General features: G+C 59.6%; 1 long non-coding RNA gene across 1 annotated transcript; it reads left to right on the top strand.

Moving 5' to 3' along the window:
• The first annotated feature begins 354 nt into the window (after positions 1-354).
• On the top strand, positions 355-13,875 carry LOC124089100 (uncharacterized). The gene is made up of 2 exons (XR_006850609.2): positions 355-7,796; positions 7,923-13,875. It is a non-coding gene; the product is annotated as an uncharacterized LOC124089100 (long non-coding RNA).
• The last annotated feature ends 1,582 nt before the right edge of the window (positions 13,876-15,457 follow it).

Raw genomic sequence — 15,457 nt, 5'->3', positions numbered from 1 at the left:
CGCACAGGCTTGCAGCTCCCGGGCCACAGCCAGAGGTTGCTCTGGTGTCCAGGCCCTGACCTGGGGCTCTGCTCAGGAGGAGGGTGGCTAGCAGCCACGCCCTGACCAGACGTTAGCGGACAGGCTGGCAGCCTCACTGGTGCGACTCCAGCTCCTCCTGCTTCCCCAGCGCCCTGCAGGACCTCGAGGCGGCATCCTGGACCCTCCTCTCCCACCAGTGTCAGCTGACTCTGCCTGTCCCAGGGACTCCTCATCCAGAGGTGAGGGCATTCGCCCAGGTGACCCAGGACGACCTTGCTTGGAATCCCAGAGCCCGACACACCCTCTGCCCCACAGGCCACATCTGCTCTGCCAATCAAGTGAGGTGCAGGGTTCCGTGAATGTACCTTGGGGTCATTTTCCAGCCCCCACACAGCAGAGGGCTTCTGCTAGGCAGGGGACACTGGCTCTCCCAGCTCTGGTGGGAGGCGTCCCACTGACCTTCCAAACCTGCTCTTCTGTTTTCCCAGCCAATTCTCAGGCACCAGGGTGGCAATGATGTCACCAACAGCAGTGACACATTGGTTATTTTTCTTCAGGACACTGCCCCGAGGAGGATGGGCTGTTTACTTTGAGGTGATGTGCCGAGAGCTGGAGACGGGTTCCACACGTCCTGAGACCGCTGCCTAGGAAGTGCTGCTGACCAGCCTCCTGCACGCAGAGTGAAGTCCATGCCGAGCCAGCTGAGATCCGTGAAGTGACCACCAGCATGGCCGACACTCTGCAGAGAGGTCTTGTCATTGTCTTGTATTTGGAGTGCCACAGACTCAGGGCTGGAACCCTCATGAGAGTCCCCATCTGGTCACAGAGCACCGTGTTGGCTGGGCAAGGAGAGACGTGTGACCACAGCTGACTGACTCGTTAACGAGTCAGTGGGGACAGGAGAGGAGGTAGAGCCACACTCAGCACCTCACCTGGGCCACAGCCCTCGGGGCTCACCTGGCAGGCGGCAGAGGCGGCCGGGCGTCTTTGGCACAAGGTGCTTCTCCTGGGGATGCAGGGGAATGTGGGAGGATGGGACTCGCTACTGCAGAGCCAGGGCCTGTGACATCTGCTGTGGCCACGATTCCAAGTCATGGTGCACTGAGCCGTGAGCCCCACAGCTGGCCTGGCTCAGTGACTGCCCAGGGGACAGGGTGAGCTGGACACATCCCTGTCGTCACGTCAAGAGAAGAGGATGTCTTCACAGTGTTTCCGAAGACAAGAAGGGCTCTTTGGAGCTTTGATTTCTTGGAAAATACCACACACAGCAAAGATTGGCACACTGTTGCAGAGTTTGCACATATCACACAATGACGGGAAATGTCCTGGCCTGGGACATTCTCACTCAGTGGACCCTGAAGCTTGCAGAGAAAGGCGGCAGAAGGGAGCGCAGGCTTCTCTTCCAAAGACAGACACTCAGATCTGTCGCGTTCCCGGTAACTAAAACACTCAGGGTCACTCCAGGGAACCTGGCTACACGAAATAACCACACAGAGACAGAGAGACCTTTTTCTTTGGGGGCCCTGTGATGGCTCCTCTGACCTTAGGGGTCCACAGAAAGACAGAGCAAGCGCAGGCTGAACCCTTTTTTGAGGAGAAGCCATTCCAATGAGGCCAGGGGTCAGGGTTCAGGGGGCAGAGTCTAGCTTCCTGATGTCCACTGTCAGCAGGTTGACTGACGTCTAGGAAGGCCACACCCAAAGGCAGAGCAAGAGAAGGGGACACACAGAGGGCGTTTCCATGGGACATTCTATCCCAAACAAGGGTTCAGCAAGGGGGTGATATCACAAAGGAACAGTGAGCGTAGCTTGACCCCTGGGGCTGCAGGAAGGTGCGCCTACGCATGAAGACACATTTTGCGACATTTTGTGACTTCCAAGATCAGGGCAGCCATCTAGAGCCACTTTGATGTGGCCAGATCACTTGGAAGTGACCAACAGCGCCTCAACCGATCAGAGGATGGAAATGCTGGTCACCTAGTGGGATGGCCCCCCACAGATCCATGAGGGACTCTAGTTTTGAAAGCCCGGGTGCCTTATCTGCCATGTGTCCCTTGGGAGCCGTGCCTCCCAGGTGCACCAGAGCATGGGCCAGGCTGGACCATGGATCAAGCAGTCTCCAGATCCACGATGGCTCATTTCCATCCAGGCTCCGTGCCCAGGAGAGGTGACAGGTTTTAACTGTGGTCCTGACCCCAGGACCAAGCCGGCCCCTGGCCAACCAAACACCACGCCTCCTACTGTGCAGGGGTGGGGCAGCAGGTGGCAGCCCAGTGTGGTGCTAGGAGTGACGTGGCAATAGCATCTGGACCAGCAGAGCCGTGCTGGGATTTCTACAGTCCCTGAGCCACCTCAGCTCCTCCTTCTCACAGGCTTGTGTCCGGGAGGCCCCATCACTGGCCGACCCAGGGAGGCCCAGCGCACAGGCTCCTGAGCAGCCACTGGCTCCTGGGCACAGCAGGAGCCACAGGGTAAGCAGAGGCCTGGGGGCAGCAGTTCTGCGGTCTGTCCAGAGGTCAGCAGCACAGCTCTGAGCCTCGGCACCCATCCACTCCCCAGTCTTAGGAAGCTGCACTCTCGGGGCAGCATGTCCAGCCAGTGTCCAGTTGGGTGCTGCCGGGCTGAGGATGGCCTCCTCTTGATGGGGTTTTTCTGGCTGCCAACCCCTGCTCACCCAGATGGCTCAGGCCCACCTGCCACCCCTCCTCCTGCCCCGGGGACGTGGGGCCTGGCAGACGTCATGGAGGGCACACCATCCAGGTGCAGATGGCCCCTGGGCCAGGACCAGCTGGCCCCTGGGCCACACTGGGAAGGGAAGCTCCTGCCCAGGGCTGCGAGAAGCACCAATGTTGCTGCTCAGCCTCCTCCAAGGTGTGTTAAAAATGGGACCAGCAGAGGCACCTCGTCCTCCGTGCGCCAGTGACACTGACAATGAGACTAAAAATAACAGGCGCTTCTCCTGCAGGCGAGAGTGCGAGCTCACGCTGCCTCCCGCACAGCGGCTCCCTCCCACACCACCGAGGGGCACAGAGCCAGGCAGCTGGAGCCACAGAGCAGAGCAGGGCCCTGGGCCCCTGGACCCCCACAGATGGCCGCAAATCCCACCTGACCAGCTGGCGTCACTGCCCATGCACACTTGGACCCCACCAGCCAATGGTTTTTGGAGTGGACTGGGAAAGGGCAGTGAAGGGCCACTTGGGCCTGTCTTTCCTGCTTCAGAACCGCTCTGGACTTTCTCCTGGTGCCATTGGATGTCCCTGTCCAGTGAGGAGGCTGGCATGTTGGGGCAGTGGGCATCACCTGAGCAGCACCAACCTCTCTCTCCCCTGGCTCATGGCAGAGGGGTCTCCAACCTAGAGCTAGGGCCACAGGCTCCAGAAGCTCCAAAGTCCCTCCTCCACAGGTCAGGAGGCCGGGAGCAGGGGAGGTAGTCCAGTGGGTGGTGTAGGCCAGGTGAGGCCCCCGCCCTTGCTCCCCACCTGTTCGCCATGTCCCCTGCCCTGTCGGGACATGCCCCAGCAGTGCCACCTGGGAGCTCAGGGCTTGCACAGCCTAGACTGGGGCCCCTCACAAGTTCCTCCCAGTGGAGGGGCTGAGAGCCTCCTGCACCCCTGCTCCTGCCCACTCCACATTCCCTGGCCACAGCTCCAGCACATGGACCTGGACTTGTGGGACTTGTGAGGCGACAGGAGGCACAGGAATCTCAAGCCCAGAGAGCACCCAGGGCACCAGGCTCCTCCTGTCTCCTCCCATCTGCCGACGTGTCCTCCCTGCCAAGTGGGGCAGGGCCTGGGAGGAGGTCGCAGAGCCACCTCTAGATGGGGTCTCTCCACTGGGGCCTGGCTTGGAGACAGTGGAGTCAGGGTCCCCTCCAACCAGCTGCTCTGGGGCAAGAGCCACGGCCTCCATGCAGGCAGCAGCTCTGTCCCTGCCACGCCTGCAGGGCCCCATGGCATCCACATTGCCCAGTCTCTGCCCAGGCCCTCTGGACAGGACCTGGTACCCAGAATGGGGGAGGCACAGGAACCTCAAGCCCAGAGAGCACCAAGGGCTTGAGCCGGTGTTGAGGGATGACTCTTGCTGAGGGTCACCAAGGACCCCACCCACCCTTCCTCTGGCCCTCAGGAGACCAGCCTGCCTCCAGTTCCCTGGCCATCTACTCCCAGGCCAAGGAGAGAATGAGGCCCTTGTGTGGGGACAGAAGCCCCTGCAGGCCAGGGTGTGCAGACAGGGCCCCGTCCAGTCGTGCTCCACTGTCCCAGGGTGGTGGCAGCAGCTTCTTGGCTCCCTTCCCCTCCCAGGAGGCGGGCAGCTCTGCCAGCTGTCTCCAGAAAGTGTTTGTGATCCGACTCCTGGAAAAACCATCTGATTGACAGGCTCCGAGAGATGGGCAAACCCCACCGCAGGGCAGGAGGCAGGGGTTTCTTCAGATCCCCTGCCAGGCTGGAATCCAGCACTAAGTGGGGACATGAAGGGCCCTGGAAAACTCAGAGCACGTGGGTGTCCGGCTCCCATGGGCACTGATGCCACAGAATCTTATTTTGTAGGCCCCTGCCCCAAGCAAATGGAGGCCTTGGTCCAGGAGGTCAAGTCCAAGGGGGCTAGGGATATAGCTCAGTTGGTAGAGTGTTTGCATGCACAAGGCCCTGGGTTCTAATCCCCAGCGCACACACACAAAAGGTCAAGTTCAAGAACAAAAAGACTGCCCCCCAACACACACACACACACAGGGGCAAAAACAAAATCTACACACACGCATGCTCGCACACTCGCTCACACAGGCATGCACACACCAGCCCTGTCTCAGCACTGTGGGGTGTGTTGAGGACCAGTGGCTAACGAGTATTGAATAACTGAACATAAGGGACATGCTGCTAGGTCTCACCGTCGGATGGGAGTCCTGCTGTAGCGCAGCGTTCGGCAGAACGCATCCACTGCCACCTCCACTGGCCACCCCATGAGCATCACCGTTGCCCAAGCTCTCAGCACCCCTGCAGCCCACAGCCATAGGCCCACAGGCCACCAAAGGGCTAGATCTGTGTGTAGGAGGAACGGCCTCTGAAAGGGACTGCTCCATCGCAGCACCAGCCAACCAGGACACACCTGGACAGTCCCCTTGCTCTGCCCCTGCAGCATCCTGAGGCTCACTGCAGCTGAGCTCTGTGACCCTAAGGGTGGGAAACTGCAGCTGGACCTCAGGGCCCTCTCAGGACACTACAAAGAGCCCAAGGACACAGGCCTCACTGACAACACCCCATCTCAGTGTGGCCCTGCTGCCTGTGTGGGTCACACACGTGGGTGGGGCCTCATCAAGGTGCCAACATGGAGGATGGCTAACATCAGCTGCTCCTGGTCTATCTCTGGTCATCCGCAGGGTGCCAGGGCCTTGACCTGTTGAGATATAGGCTTGGCCCTCCCCACAGATGGTTCTAAGTCTGTGACCCAGGAGAAAAGAGCCTAGGGTGGGTACACCTGTAGAGGTGTGCTCTGGGCAGAGATGTCACAGTGAGGAGGTAATGGGAGCAGGAACCCTGGTGCCCTCCAGGACAGGGGGTACAGTGCCCTGAGAGAAGCAGAGGTGGCCCTGGAATGCTGCTACCTGTTGGCAGCAGCCAGGCCCCTGGGTGGCCCCATGGCTCTGGGCCCCCACTCCTTGTCCTCACAGGGGAGGGCTGACTATAAACTGGGAGTCTTACGTGAGGATCTCCAAGTCCAGTTGCACCCCGTCTGGGGCCTGGCAGCTAGTGAGGCTTTGACTTCATACCCCACCTCCTGGTGTCACGTTGCCAGGAGCTGAGGAGGGAGACCCTGCTGGGCTCTCCCTCTGCGGCCTGCCTGAGCAGTGGCCCTCTGGGCACACAGAGGCACGCTGCAGAGCAGCTGGCCATAGTTCTTGGCATGCACTCACACTAGGCTGAGATGCTGCTCACATTTTTCTAGGTGTGTATAGTGGAAACAAAACCAAAATATTATCACAAGGCTAAGTTTGTTTTACAGCTGCTTATGATCTATGATGGTGCTTGTTTGAGCCTCATCTAAACAGCTTCCCGGAGCTCCCAGCCACTTCCACCCCCACACACACTCCCTGGCAGCTGAGTCTGAGGGTGACTCCAGAGGTTCTCCACGCAGCACCAGGGGAGAGAAGCCCTGGCCTGAGGGGTGGGGTCTTCTCAGCAGGAGGCTGACACCCTGAGGCTCCAGGCCCGGTTTTCTCCTGGGCATAGCTGGACAAGTTCCAGTTCTTAGGGTTGAGATTGAAGGAGAAACTCATTTTCTCAGCAGGGGTGTTATCTGCCAAGGGCTTGGGATTCCTGTATTTGCTGTGACTAACCTGACCATGCGGTTCTGAAGCTATGGAGCTTGTTTGTGGGAGGAATTTTGAAAAGTTCAGAGTTGCAAGCTGGAAAAACTTTAGAATGTTATAGCTTAACTGAAAATTCTGGTGGGAGCTCAGAAGACCAGGACTGTGGACAGTAAAGACTGGGCTCATTAGGTTGCAGAGCAGAAATAGGACTCTATCGGAAACTGGACTATAGGCCATTTGTCTTATGTTCTGGCTATGAAGTTGTCTGCATTTTGCCCACATTCTGAGATTTTCTGTGAGGTTAAATTTAAAGGTGGTGGATTAATTAATGTGGTGGAAAAAATTTCAAGGCAGCTCAGCATTCAGGAGGTAGTGTAGATATTGCTGGTGGCTTCTAGCCAAGTTTACTTTGATAATCAGGAGTAGGAGGTAGAGCAAAAAAAATTGAAAAACTTGCAGTGTGTAAAACTAAGGCCAAGGAAGATATGGTTATTAAAGAAATTATAACTACTACAGAAATGCTAAGTACTTTACCCAGAAACAATAAGAGAGAGGGTTTGAGGGGATCCCAGGAATTGGCAAGACCACACCCATCTAGGGTCAAGGGTGTAAAAGTAAAAATTCCTTTGAGAAGAGACCAGTGCACCCTGCATGAACAGGAGTTCCTAGCAAGTTGTTTCACTGTGCTTGGCTGCCCAGGCACTCAGAGGCTGCTGCAGCCATGGTCCCTGGAGGTGTGGCTACTGCTTAAGATGGAGGCAGACGCTAGTGTCATCCATGTGATGCTGGTTTTGCAGAAATGCAGGATGCTGGAGGTAGGGGGTCAGGGACGATTCCACTGAGATTTCAAAGAAAGGCCTCAGAGGCATAAGCAGCCTCTGTTGACGTCTTGCTCCTGCATCAAGGCCACTGTGAGCCATCAACTCTGCTCAGCTCCATGTGGTCCTCACAGCAGGACCTAGCTCACCAGAGGCCACATCTGCAGACTAGTAACAAATGCACCCCACATACACACACTACAAGCTGACAGGTGCTATGCAGAGCACCTCCCAGGGTCTTGCAGGAAGGCCTCTGCTGGGCTCAGCCATGATGGGCAGGCACACAGCCAGGAAGTCCCTGCTTCCTAGGAAGGTCAAATGGGAACAAAGGCTGCAGGCGAGTCACCCATGAGCAGGGGCCAGTTTCCAAAATGAAGCCCCAGGAAGGAAATTCAGCAGGCTAAGGACTGCTCTGTACCCCGATGAGACCTCAGGAACACAAAGTCCCAGGGCCTGAGGAGTTGAACAGGCTCACCCGGAGGCCTGGCGGGGGAAACAGCAACAAGCTCAGAGCTTCTCAGCGGATGCAGGAAGCAGCTTGACAGGTCCCGCCTCTTCTGAAAATGCTGCACAGCCCGGAAGAGCAGGACCTGCTCCTGAACCAGGGGTCCACACTGAAAAGCCAACGCCTGGCCTAACTGGCAGAAGGCTTGGGTGAGCAGCTGGGGGAGGGGGGGCAGTGTGTGCATGTGTGCACGCCCACGGCCATCCCAGGGAGGGCTGGTGGCACACACCTGGCAGTGTCCAGCTTAACTATTTGGTGGCTGTGCTTTTTGGCAGGTGTTTCTCCAAAGACTCTGGAAAATCCTGAGTGACTTCTCCAAGATCAAGGCCTGATGCAGCGAGGTGGGACCCAGCCAAGGGAAAGAGGGGAGTAACGGGGGAAGGGCTGCCCAGCCCGGTGCGGTCAGCCTGTGGGGAGCAGGGCCCCAGGGCGGGGAGCCCTGCGGATAGTCCACCATCTCTGCGAGCTGTGCTCCAGGTGCCCACCCCGGCTGGCTGTTTTCCCATGCCAAGGCTCTGGACACGGCAAATCTCGTCACATAGTAGTGACACTGACAGTAATAAGTGGCACGTCAGAGATGGACGAGGTGACCTACCTGTGGGTGCTGAGGAGGCAAGCCCCTCCCCAGACATCCTGACCGGGACAGGCGAGTCATCCAGACTGCCTGCCTGCTGCCCAGGCCTCCTACATACTCCACCCTGAGTTTAACCCCAGCCTGCGTCAAGGGCCAAGTTGCTACAAGTAAACCTTCAGCTCTGCAGAGACCCCCATCCAGGCCCAGATGTGCGGGGTCCCAGGAGGGGGCAGTGAAGAGTGGGCAGGACCGCCGGCAGCCCTGAAAGGCCTCTGCCTCCAGGATCTCAGGAGGCTCTTGAGAGGAGACACAGTGATCCATGCAGCCAGGAGGGGTGGACAGGTCTGCAGTGGGGCAGGGGAATGGTCTCTGTAGGGGCCCAGAGGTGGCAAAGCAGACAGGAGTTCCCAGGAGCTGGAGGGAGCCCAGTGAGACTGCTGCTGATGAGCCACGTGCTCAGGGCCAGGTACTGGAGGCTGGGGTGGGCAGAGGCCCTGAGCCAAGCCACGGGTGGATGGGGCCTTCTGGAAAGCTGCAGGCCACCTGAAGGCGTAGGCTGGCCAGTGGGCTGCACCCAGGCCCCCAATTCCACCCAGAACCGCCTGAGCAGGCCAGCCTTTTACCTGTCCTGGAGGGCCATCCCTGCTCCCCTCCTGGGGATGGCTGAGTGCCTCCAGGCTCTTGTGGAAGGCAGCCAAGGCCACAGGTCTTCAGATCTCAGCTTTCGAGAGCTTCAGAGTCCCAGACCCCGCAGATGAGAAGCCCCAAGCTGCTCTCACAACCTGAGGGGTCTCACACTGGACCCCGCCCCCAGGCAAGGGAGTGGTGGGCTGTGTCATGTGGTCACTGCCCAGCCCTGCCATCTGGCAGGACTGGGTGCCTCTGTACTCAGCACCCGCCCATCCGGCAGAGGTCCTTGACTCCTCGCTGAGCCCTGGCGAGCAGGAACATGGCCGGGCACCATCTGAGGCTGAACACTGGGGATTCAGGTGCCAAGCCACCCTCCGAGTACAGGACAGATAGGCCCTGGAGCTCGATCCTGTCCCCACACAGGTGGCAAACCAGCAACCAGGGGCCCTCACAGTGGCCTCAGTATGGCCGCCCAACCTTACCCCCTAAACCCCGGGAGGACAGAGGGTGAGGGCCCCTGGCTGTGTCAGGGCCAGCATGCAGCCACATCACAGCTGGAGCCCAGGCCCCTGAGCCCAGGCCCTCAGGCTCACGGCCCTGGGGCAGCCTCTCCCCAGAGCCTGGCTTCCAGCCAAGCTCCCACCCCCTCCAGGACAGATCAATGGCTGGACCTAGCCTGTGCCCACAGAGGGTGTGGCACTCCAGGTTGGTCTAGTGCTGAGAGGAGGGGCCGGAGCCCCATGCGTAGGTGGGGAGCCCAGTTGACCCGAGAGGGAGGTCAGGGACAAAAGCTGCCCTTCACTACAGAACTTGGGAGCACAGAGCCTGGAGCTGGTCATGAGGGAGGTCCAGGGAACCAGCAACAGGCCAGGGGCAGGGGGGCTCCCGAGCTCAGGCCCCACCAGGGCTTCTGTGCCAGTCAAGGATGTCCTGCACGTTTTGGCACTGATCCTTGCCCAGGCTGCTCAACAGGCCATGGACTGTCCCTAGCTGCGGCAGGAGGACCTCCTGAGGGAGTGATTTTGGAAGCAAGTCACTGAGGTCTTCTGACACCATCTCATGCCACATCTGTACTGCAGGGGACAGGTGCCCTCCCAGGGCATAGACCCAACGGCCCAGGCTCCACAGGGTCAGCCTCAGCGCCAGTCACAGCCTGGACTCCTCTCCACTTGGCTCCCTTCTGGAAGATGGGAGTCTCCTGCCCAAGCTGGGCCCTGTGGAGACCAGCACCCCGGGCAACAGCTTTCTTGTCACAGGAGCATCCTGCCTTGGGACTTTGGGCCTAATCCTGGGCTAAGAAGAGACAGTTGCAAGGAGGTGGTCTTCCTCCCACTATCCCCAGGGCCAGGTCACTGCTTCTGCTGGACACCTGCTGCCAGCCCCCTGCCACTGTGTGTACCCACTGGTTGTGAAAAGCACTTGCAGGACCTGCCGCCTCATCAGGGGAACTTAGAGCACAGACCATGGCCTGCAGTTGAGGGCAGCCCATGGACATCCATGTGGTCAGTTCCTGCGGAGAAGGTCCAGACCTTGGCTTGTGGTCACTGGGTGGGAACTCAGGGGTCCTGTCAGGCCAACCCCTCCTGGGACCTCGTGGCCTCCAGGAAAGGTGTTGGAAGCAGGGCTGGCTGACCAGTCAGGGCTGCACCCAGGCCCCCAACTCCCCACCCACCCAGAACTGCCAGAAGAGATGGCCTCGACCACCCACTGCTGAAGAACCCTGTGGGCGTCTCACATCCCCTCAGCCCCGTCTCCACGGCTGGCAGGTGGAGCTGCGGGTGCAGGACGTCCCTGTGGTGCCAGGAAATCAGGGGCACAGTGGGGTCCTCTGCTCAGGGCTTCCTGGCCTGCATGCCCAGTCTGGCTGCAGGACAGACCCACTAGTGTCCTGGCCCCCGTGCACAGCCCCATGGCAGCATCACCAACCCCCGCCCCCGCCCCACTGACTACAAACCTCAAAGGGCAGCAGGGTGCACTGGACACAGCAGGCCCGCTGCCCTGGCCAAGTCTCTGACCAAGGTGGGGTCACGTGGTCAGGAACAGGGCGCTCCCAGGAAGGAGCTTTCTTCCCCTCGCTCAGCTCTCCTTGCTGCCCCACCTCCCTCCCACCTGGGGAGGGGACGCCAGTTGGGTGCACTGGATGGCATTTTCGCTGCTGACTGGAACCCCACGACTCGCACAATTCAGAGGGGAAAGGTCATCTGGATCAGGGCTAAGGCTCAGCCCATGGCCAGCGGCTGCAGCTGAGGCAGAGCTTCACAGCAGCTGGACTGTGTGGGGAGGAAGCCACTCGGCTCCTGGCTGCTGGACGGATCCACTGATGAGGTCGGAGTCCCCATGACCCAACCACCATCCCAAAGGCCCCACCACTGTACACTGCTGCACCAGGGACCAAACCATCACACCAGCCCTGGCTAGAGGTGGAAGTGGACATGGCTGGGTGGGCCTGGAGAAAAGCTTTTACAAGAGAACAGAAGTAACCTTCCTAGTTCCTTCTTCCTCCTGCCTGGGATGTGCATGTGATGGCTGGGGCTTGCTCGGCCATACTCTAGAATGAGGACAAGTACGAGACAGTGGCGCCTGGGCTGCTGATGGCATCATGAAGTCTTGCACTGACACATCCACAGATGAGCTTCACGTGGGATGGGTCTCTTCTCTCCTGCAGCACGTGGCAGGGGCTGGACAAAGATCACACCAGAACAGATGGCTGAATGAATGGGGTGGAGCTAGACATGGCCCTGCCAAGGGACAGGCTTGGGCAGGAGCTGGGCCACAACTGGGCAGGCCAGGCTGCTCCAGTCAGATCCTGGGCCACATGCCAGAGACGCCAGGGTCCCAGGAGGTGAGAAGAAACGCTGTAGAGATCCTTCCTGCAGAGTGAGCAGAGGCCTGCCGTGTGCCCAGCCCCCAGTCACGCCTCATCAGGTAATGAGAACCGGCTCCCGACCCCAGCGGAGGGGAGAGCCAGGGTGGAAGAGACCACCGCCTCTCCAGAAAACCCAGACACCAAACGACAAGAAGGCTTGTGGCTCACTCCAGGAGGTGCAGTGGGGGTTGTGCCCCGGCAGTCCTGACATGGGTCCTGCCTGTCACCTACTGAGGTGACTGGGGGACACCAGGGGAATCAGGATCCCTCCATGAAACCATCTCTCTCCAGATGAGAAACCAAGGTGCCTGGAGGCCTGTGTGTGTGTGCGTCTGCAGGTGTGTGCAGTATCTGGTGCACACGTGGTATGGGTGTACCTCACTTGCCCTGGGTCAAGGGCGGAAGGCCTGGGGGTAGGCTCACGGGCAGGGAGCAGCCCCACACCTAGCACCTGGTTCTCCAGGTCTAGTGGGCCTGGTGGAAGCCTCCCCTCGGGCCTCGTCTCCCCACCAGGGAGGACAAGCCCCACCCCTGGGCTTCCCAGCCAGGGATGCCCGTCTCTGGCTCCAGAGCCTGTTTCTGGTGATGTGGACAAGAGGGATGAGGCCCCAGGCCCCAAAAGGCCTTGCAGGGACCCCAAAGCCTCTGCATCTGCTCCTTCAGGAAGAAGCACCTGGATTCAGAAACACAAGTGACTGCTCATTTTTCTCCGAGTGACATCCTACAAAATTCTGACATTTCAATTTCAGTCTTAAGGAAGACTCGAACACAACCCAGCTCCAGGAGTGGGCCTGAAATCACTGTTTTAACTCACATTATTTTTACACCTTTACAAGAAAAATACAGCCCAACTGGGACTCGTTGACTTTACAATAGGGCCAGGGTCTGTGGAGGAGCCAAGGCCAGATGCCCCAGGAGCAGGGCTTCAGAGGAAGGTAGCAGGGCCACCTCCTGCCATCTGCCAGCCTGCAGCTCCTCGCATCCTCAGAAACCCAAGCCAGGTCACAGGCTGCAGTGGAGAACACGCTGGAGGCTGGAGGCCTGGTATCCCGGGGAGTCACATGCAGGCAGGACCTGGGTGGCAGCCAGCACCTCCCAAGGTTTCGGATGATGTTTTCACTGCACAAGGAACATTCCAGAAGCAACATGCCTGCTGTGTGTTCAGCACTTGGCTCCCGAGCCGCATAGGAGCCTCCCAGCTTGGGAGCCGCGTCAGCATAGGTGTCTTGCCCACCTCCAGCTCTGCTGGGGCCACTGCCCACCTGCCCAGGACACGTCTGGCGATGTCTCATCAGCCTTCACTCAGTAGCCATGCTGTGGCTCAGGCGGGGGTGGACGAGCCAGAGACAGCCTCTTCTGAACAAAGCCTTGTGGACAGGGTGGTCATGCCTCCAACCAACTTCAGTGTGGAAGTGTGAAGCCAGGCAGGCCAACCCCTCAGGGCCGGGCACAGGCCCTGCTGCTTCCAGGCCACCTGGCCCCCCTCCACCTCCTCCCAGACCCCCTGCTGGGGTAACCCATCTGCTCCTCCTGGGTGCCCTAGTTGGCTCATGGCCCTGACAGCAGGGAAGGAGGCCAGGCTCTAGGTGGATGGAGACCGAGGGGGAGGGCTGCTGGGGACGTGGGAGCCAGGTGCAGGGCGCGGCCACCCAGCCCTCCACTCACTCACCCAGCAGCACCCCTTCTAGGTACCCTACAGTGCGGGTCTGTGCCCTCAGGAATGAAGGGACACAACCAGCAGGGAACCTTCAGGCACAGGCGTGCAGGTGCTCAACCTCAAAGAGAGAGTCCTGCCTCCCAGCCCAGCCCCTCTGGCAGGGCCCCTCCCCACAACCCCAAGCCCAGCTCTGCTGCATACAGGTCCTCGCCTGTGTCACCAACACCTTTCTTCCCTGCCCCACCAACCCATGTGTCACCAGGCAGGGATGGGGGCTTCTAGAACTGCAGGGCCCGCCGGACTGGTGGTGCTTGCCTGTAATCTCAAGAGGCTGAGGCAAGAGGATTAAAAGTTCCAGACCAGCCTCAGCCACTTAGTGAGACGTCATCTCAAAAAACAGGAAGGGCTGGGGTGCGGCTCAGTATAAAACGCCCCTGGGTTCCATCCATCCTCAGTACAAAAAAAAAAGTTCTGGTACCCAAGAAACCCCCAACCCAAGGACATCTTCAAATTTCATGTCCAAAGACCTCAGAATGTGGCCAAATTTGGAAATGGGAGTGACTGCAGACAGGACTGGTTAAGATGAGATCACGAGGAGTGAGGCTGAGTGGTGTGCTAAGACCAGACAGACACAGGATACGGCTGGAGCCACGAGACACCCGGCTGTCAGCAACACCAGCAGCCAGAAGCACAGGCGCTGTCCCCTGATGGCCATGCAGGGAGGGCAGCCTGGGGACCCCAGGCCCTGTGCAGCCACAGGGAAACGTGCACTTCAGTGACACGGGTGTCCTGCGCCTGCCACGGCTGCCAGTGGGCACTGAACGCAGTTCCGACCTCAGCATCTGCCACGCGCACACACGACGCTGTTCAGCAAGGGAGGCCCCCTGAGATGGGGGTGTGGAGGCAGAGCCTGAAGTCTGCCATGCTGCTCGTCAGGCAGCTGGTGACTGGGACGTGGCTGCCAGAGCAGGGAGAAGGGCCTGCCGTGGGCAGAGGTTGCTTCCTAGGGATGGTGTGTCCCGGGTGCTGGGTCCTGGTCCCCTCCCCTCCCTTCCCCAGACCTCCACAAGTTCCCTTCCATGGGCAGGTGCAGCCCAGCTCAGGACAAAGGGGTGCAGGGCAATGGCCTGGGCCTGCCTAGAGACCCCACTGTGTGGGCCCCTTCCTCCAGGGAGCCATCGTCAGCTGTCCCTTGCTGACAGAACCCTGGAAGAAGGAACCTGGAAGGAGGGGGCTCCTTCTGTCCCATCGTTTCACGCATGACCGCCTGGCTGCGCTCTGGGCCTGCTCACCTCGCAGTGGCCAGGGAGGTGACAGAGGAGAGGAGGGCCGGGGTCCTGACACTCCTTCAAAGGCCTGACCCCAGACCTGACCTCCTCCCACAGCACAGGCCTCTGGAAGACTAAGGTCCCACTCCAGCAGCACCCTGCCCGCCCTACAGGCGCCCACTCTCTAGGAGACATGTGCCTGCGCCTCCCCACTGTGCGTGGGCCAGTGCTGTGCGTGATGAGGCGTCCCAAGCAGGGTCTGCAGCCTCTGCCTGTTAGGGAGGCCCCATGGCCTTGCTGGGCCTCAGAGGGCTTTTATCTGCTATTTACCCTTTAAATCGGAACTCAGGGCTCCAGGGTCTATTCACGAAAACAACTGAACCGAGGCTTCTTCCCTTAACCTCACTAAAAACCTTCATATTCATTTTATGAAGACAGAGGTGACCCAGACCAGCTGCTGCAGCACGCTCAGACCCCAGCGCCCTCCACACGGGCGGCTGGGGAAGTGGTGGGCTACTTGGGGAAGAACAGCCTGACCTACGCTGCCCAGAGACCCTGCCTCCACGAGGTGCCCCAGCAGCACAACACTGGGTGACAGGTGCTCTGCTCCTGTGAAGAGAGAGGCAACACCCCACTCTGTTGGGCGACCGAGAGGCCCACGCAGGCAAGGGGGTGCCCGTTTAGCTCCTCTTCTGTTAAGTCTGTCCCATGTCCCAGGACCCTGGCTCCTATCCTTGTTCCCAGCAAGCTGGAGGCTGGCTTCACAGCCTGTGGTCTGCTCTCCCAAGGTAGCCCTGGTTTCCAGGCAGAAGACA

The sequence above is a fragment of the Marmota monax genome, unplaced genomic scaffold (genome assembly GCF_021218885.2).
Source record: "Marmota monax isolate L192 unplaced genomic scaffold, Marmota_monax_Labrador192_F-V1.1 WCK01_AAM20220418_F8-fsc00125, whole genome shotgun sequence".
Lineage (NCBI taxonomy): Eukaryota > Metazoa > Chordata > Mammalia > Rodentia > Sciuridae > Marmota > Marmota monax.
This window is presented reverse-complemented; position numbering and strand designations above follow the sequence as displayed.